Below are 6,633 nucleotides of genomic sequence, written 5' to 3'. Positions count from 1 at the left end.
CAGGCATCTCCGGTTTGAAGAATATGGCTGTGAGAGTGAATGTGAAAGTGTAAACAAGCAAAACAGGCAGAAAACTACATACTGCAAGTCTCTTTGGCCTTGTCTACACTACAAGACTATTTCGAATCTACTTAAGTCGAATTTGTGGATTCGACCTTATGAAGTCGAATTTGTGTATCCACAGTAAATACACTAATTCGAATTTCCGAGTCCACATTAACAGGGCCGGCATCGACTTTCGAAGCGGTGCACTGTGGGAAGCTATCCCACAGTTCCCGCAGTCCCCGCTGCCCATTGGAATGCTGGGTAGAGCTCCCAATGCCTGCTGGGGGAAAAAATGTGTCGAGGGTGGTTTTGGGTAACTGTCGTCATCGAACCATCAATCACGCCCTCCCTCCCTGAAAGTGCCGGCGGGAAATCTGTTCGCGCACTTTTCTGGTCGGTTACAGCGCGGACGCCACAGCACTGCGAGCATGGAGCCCGCTGCGATCATCGCTGCACTTATGGCCATTGTCAACTCCTCGCACCTTATCGTCCACCTCTTCCACAGTCAGCTGCTGAGAAATCGGGCGAGGAGGCTCCGGCAGCGCGGTGAGGAGAGTGGCGCAGACATCTCAGAAAGCAGGGTACGCCGCGCAGTGGAGATCATGGTGGCAATGGGTCAAGTTCATGGTGTGGAACGGCGATTCTGGGCCCGGGAAACAAGCACGGACTGGTGGGACCGCATAGTGCTGCAGGTCTGGGATGAATCACAGTGGCTGCGAAACTTCAGGATGCATAAGGGCACTTTCCTTGAACTCTGTGACTTGCTGGCCCCTGCCCTGAAGCGCCAGGACACACGGATGCGAGCAGCCCTGAGTGTGCAGAAGCGAGTGGCCATAGCCCTCTGGAAACTTGCAACGCCAGACAGCTACCGGTCAGTAGCGAACCACTTTGGCGTGGGCAAATCTACCGTGGGGGTTGCTGTGATTCAAGTAGCCCACGCAATCGTTGAGCAACTGCTCTGAAAGGTAGTGACTCTGGGAAACGTCCAGGTCGTCATAGATGGCTTCGCCGCGATGGGATTCCCAAACTGCGGTGGGGCTATAGATGGGACTCACATCCCTATCCTGGCACCAGCCCACCAGGCCAGCGAGTACATTAACCGAAAGGGCTACTTTTCAATGGTGCTGCAAGCACTGGTGGACCATAGGGGACGTTTTACCAACATCTTCGTTGGGTGGGCGGGCAAGGTTCATGACGCGTGTGTGTTCAGGAACTCTGGTCTGTTTAGACGCCTCCAGGCAGGAACTTTCTTCCCGGACCACAAAATAACGGTTGGGGATGTGCAGATGCCTACAGTGATCCTCGGGGACCCAGCCTACCTGCTAATGCCCTGGCTCATGAAGCCCTATACAGGCGCCTTGGACAGTGAGAAGGAACTCTTCAACTACCGGCTGAGCAAGTGCAGAATGGTGGTGGAGTGTGCTTTCGGACGTCTTAAGGGGAGGTGGCGGAGCTTACTGACTCGCTCGGACATCAGCGAAAAGAATATCCCCGTAGTTATTGCTGCTTGCTGTGTGCTCCACAATGTCTGTGAGAGCAAGGGCGAGACCTTTTTGTCCGGATGGGAGGTTGAGGCAAATCGCCTGGCTGCTGTTTACGCTCAGCCAGACACCCGTGCCGAAAGAATATCCCAGCGGGAAGCGCTGTGTATCCGGGAGGCTTTGAAAGCAAGTTTCCTCGGAGAGCAGGGTAACCTATGACTCTCCACTTGATTTTAAGAGAAGCTGATCCTGGGCCTGTGTCTCTATGTGTTGAGTGAGATCTGTGGTTACATACCCCGTTCTCCAAGTTTCCCCCACTTCCAAAACACGTTTTAAAACAAATTAAACGGAACAGTTATTGTTAATAAATCTTTCTTTTACTTTGCATTTCTGTTCAGGGTTTGAAACATGGACGCATACTGTGCTGGGTACGGTGTGCACTGATGTACAGACCGCTTGTACAATACAGGACGGACAGCCTCCTGCTCCTACATAGGTCTCTGGGGTGGGGGACGGTTTCAAGTGGTTGTGCATGTAGGGGTGGGTTTGCAGGAAGGGGCGAGTGGTGCCGTCTTTGGATAGGGATTTGGATGCAGGCTCTGGGCTGTGGGTTTGGGCGTAGGAAGGGGTGGGGGGTGTGGGGGAAGGGTGAGTATCTGTCCGTGGATGAGGGCTCTTGTTCGGGCTCAGGGCAGCGGAGAGGATCGCGCCTACGGTGGAAGTGCATGGTAAGGGCAGCATGCCTTAACATTAGGGGGTGGCAGGCGCTAGGACCGTGGACAAGCGTACACATCACAGAATGACCCGGGGCAGCATACACCACACAGAGTGACCCTGGTGACTACTGACTGCAGTCTGTGTGTGCCCTGCAGTTGATCCTGCCCCCGATAGTCTGTACCCTGCTAATGTAGGCTATCCCGTGCAATTATAAATCCCCTGCCCCCCCCCCACATACACAGTCTTCTGACACGAAAGACGTGACGGAAAGAGTGAACAACAGCAAACAGCTTTTATTAATCTACTACATAGTGGGGTGATGAAACTTGGATTTGGGACTGGGTGATCCTGTAAGGGAAGCGCTTCTACACAGTTATAGCGTGAGAGGTGTGTGGTACATTAGCGCTCAGCTGTGGTGCAGTGACAGTTCTCACGGCCCCTACCGCCCCTCCGTCTTGTAATTTTCGGTGAGGGGGGGACAGGACTTCTTGGCGTTGGAGGGTGGTTGCAGATACAGTGCAGGGGGGCTCTCTCCTCCTGCCTGCGGTCCTGCAGAACATCAACAAGGCGCTGGAGCATGTCCGTTTGCTCCCTCATTAGCCCAAGCAGCGTTTGAGTCGCCTGCTGGTCTTCCTGCCGCCACCTGTCCTCCCGTTCGCTGTGTGAGCGCTGCTGCTGAGAGAGGGTCTCCCTCCACTGGCTCTGCTGGGTCGCCTCGGCTCTGGAGCAGGCCATCAGTTCCGCGAACATCTCGTCCCGAGTCTTTTTCTTTTGCCGCCTAATCTGAGCCAGCCTCTGCGAGGGGGATGCCGGGGCAGTCCGGGAAAGAGCAGAAGCTGTGTGATGGGAAACAGTAAGTGATTTCCTTGAACAGATACATGTTTGCGAACAGTGAACACAGTCTAGTCAGTTTCTCTGAACAAGATCATACAGGGCACCAAGTTCCACGAGATCTCAGGACAAGTTCGAGATTTCGGAATACGCTCTCATTGGCGGCGCCATTGCACAGGAGAGCGGACAAGCGGGGAGAGACAGCTGAATCCGTCTTGCAGACAGTCCTGGTAAGCCTTAAAGTAGATAATGCTTATCAGTTAGTGGATAGCTGTGCTCTCCTGCTAAAGGCAATCTGGAAAGCAGAAAGGCTGAGCCTTTTCCAGCCCCTCCTGCCAGTGCACGGGAAAGATCAATGTATGCTTGTTCTCTGTGGCCTCCAGCACGTGGCTGTTAAGCGAGGGTCGTTGTTATGCAACCTAATTTTAAACCATTAACAATAGTAACAATACACTAATTGCCCTACTTAGATGCAGCCTGTCCAGAACAACATCACCCTGAGGCGGGTCACTCGGAGTCAGAGAGAGCGGATGCTAATGGAAGCCCTGCACAGACCAGGACCATATGCAGCAATGCTGGTGGAGGCGATGATTCCTCTCTACATTAGGATGTCCTGGCGCGGAAGAGTGTGCTTCCACGGAGCACCCAATAAGGCACCTCTCTCCAGGAACCTCCTGCGGAGGCTTTTCGAGCAGCTCTCTGAGAGCTTTGTTGAACTGTCCCAAGAGGATTATTGTTCAATCCCTATATGTGTGGACCTACTATTTATATAGTTTGACATTTAAAATTTTGTATATAGTATTTCTATTTTTTCTATACCTGTTTTTAAAAAAATAAATGTTTCCATGTTTATAGCACTTACCGCCTGATCCTTCCCCTGATTCTGAGTCCGGGTTAACGGGTGGGGACGGTTGGTAGGGGATCTCTGTGAGGGTGATTAAGAGATCCTGGCTGTCAGGGCAAGCGGTATTGTGTTCGCTGTCGCCTGCGCCGTCCTCCACAAACCCTTCCTCATCTTCCCCATCGGCGAACATCGCCGAGGAACTGTCCAGGTACACTATGCCATCCTCAGAGTCCACGGTCACTGGTGGGGCAGTGGTGGCAGACCCACCGAGAATGGCATGCAGTGCCTCGTAGAAGCGGCATGTCTGGGGCTGTGCTCCGGAGCGTCCGTTTGCCGCTCTGACTTTTTGGTAACCTTGTCTCAGGTCCTTGACTTTCACGCGGCACTGCATCGCATCCCGGCTGTATCCTTTGTCTATCATGGCTTTGGAGACCTTCTCAAAGGTCTTTGCATTCCGCTTGTTGGAGCGCAGCTCCGAGAGCACAGACTCCTCACCCCACACAGCGATCAGATCCATGACTTCCCGGTCAGTCCATGCTGGGGACCTCTTTCTATTCTTGGATTGGCCGGACTCCTCTGCTGGAGAGCTCTGCATCGTTGCAGGTGCTGCGGAGCTCGCCCCGATGTCCAGCCAGGACGTCAGATTCAAAGTGCCCAGACAGGAAAAGGAATTCAAATTTTCCCGGGTCGTTTCCTGTGTGGCTGGTCAGAGCATCCAAGCTCGGACTGCTGTCCAGAATGTCAACAGAGTGGTGCAGTGTGGGATAGCTCCCGGAGCTACTAAGTTCGATTAGCATCCACACCTAGCCTAATTCGAGCTAGCCATGTCGAATTTAGCGCTACTCCACCTGTCGGGGTGGAGTACCAAATTCGAACTAAAGAGCCCTCTAGTTCGAATTAAATGGCTTCCTGGTGTGGACGGTTGAGCGGTTAGTTCGAATTAACGCTGCTAAATTCGACTTAAAGTCCTAGTGTAGACCAGGCCTTTGTGTGTCTGGGGCGTAGATGCCCTCCAGAGAGACTGGACTTTTGACACATCTCTGTGCCTTAATTCATGGTAGGCATCCTGGATGGGGTAGTTCATAGTCTTGGGGTTTTATTAGTATAAGTCGTTACTTAGCCATGTTGCTAGATGGGAGGATATAATGAAAAGTCTGTTCATATATTGTTTGGGGTGATCTCTTGAGAGCCCATCTTCTGTGATTTTATGTGCCTCCATCTTGGCTCTGAGAATAAAAGCAGTTTCTACTAAGCAGATGTGAGCAAGGTAGGGATGGAGTTTCTCCTCCTCTGGAACCTCAACAGATTTATAAATTTTTAAAGCCACAAGGGACTGTTGCAATCATCTCGTCTGATCTCCTATTTAGCAGAGGCCAAATAAATGTTTGTTTTGTAACCTTGCCCTGAATTTGCTGTGTGTCTGTTTCCCTGCTGACACAGCAATCTGCATAAATTCCATAAGAAGTTTAGTTGAATAATGTGAGGGAGATTCTCAGCCTTTGCTCCACTAAAGGGGCAACCAAAGATTTCCATGTAAGAGGGGAATTCTCTACAACACCCAATACCCTCCTTACTCTGCATTGGAGTTTAGTCAGGACCGGCACAACCCATTAGGCGACCTAGGCAGTCGCCTAGGGTGCTAACATTTGGGGGGCGCCGACCGCATCTTCGGCTGCCCCGGTCATCAGCGGCATTTCGGGGGTGGGACCTTCCGCCGCCTCTGTTGGGGGTGGCATTTCAGGGGCAGGACCTTCCACCGCCTAGGGCACCAAAAAAGCTGGCGGTGCTCCTGGGTTTAGTTGAGAACAAGCTGAGCATATAGTATTCTGCCAGTGCCTCAGCCCATACAGTGGTCCCCATGGAACTGCTCCAAGTGGTGCAACCTAGAGCAATTCTTAGGTGGCTCTAAAGTTATGCCAGGAAATCACCCAGTCTGGGATTGGAGCAGTGGAAAGGTGGTTTAGAGCTCTCCTTCCCACCCCGTCTCTTCAGCTGCAGTGAGTGTAAACATAGCATAGTTGAGGATCTGACCTGACAGGACTTCCTTCTGCATTCCAAATACACCTTTTCTGATACCTCAAATAATTCATCCTAGAATTTTGTTTCTTTCCATTGGGTGAATGAAAAGACAGTCTAGCTTTACTGTTCAGGACAAACGTTGGCTCAAAATATGGAAACATAGTTACTAACTCTACATTTGCTTGTCCCATTTAATCTCCTAGTACTGGACTTCAGAGTGGTTTCGTATCAGTCCAACCAGGCTCTACAAGATGAATTATCTAACTAATGTTGATTGGAAATCTAGTAAGGGGGCTTTCAGAGTCAGAAGGTAGCCCCATTGATGGTAATATTTTGCACTTTTCTTACCCTCTCCAGAAGCCTATGGAAAGTATGATCTGTTCCTATACAGTATGTCCATTTTGTATTACTTGCCTACAGTGTGTCAGAATTGTGCCGTGTGACTTTGTGAGTAATGCTTACCTCTGCTTCCTGATCTTACAAGTTCTTATGAACTCCTCACCCTGGTGATGATATAGGTAGCCTGTGGATTTGCTTTATAAGGCTCTAACACTTTCAGAGTCTTTATTGGTCAGCCAAAGGCAATCTCCAGCCATTATAGCTTTCTACATCACATGACCAGGTAGTTAACAAATCTTTCTACCATTCATTAACTATTAAATATTTTTACATTGCTACAGGTCTCTTCAAACAGCT

Source organism: Mauremys mutica, chromosome 3 (genome assembly GCF_020497125.1).
Source record: "Mauremys mutica isolate MM-2020 ecotype Southern chromosome 3, ASM2049712v1, whole genome shotgun sequence".
In the NCBI taxonomy this organism is placed as follows: Eukaryota; Metazoa; Chordata; order Testudines; family Geoemydidae; genus Mauremys; species Mauremys mutica.
This window is presented reverse-complemented; position numbering follows the sequence as displayed.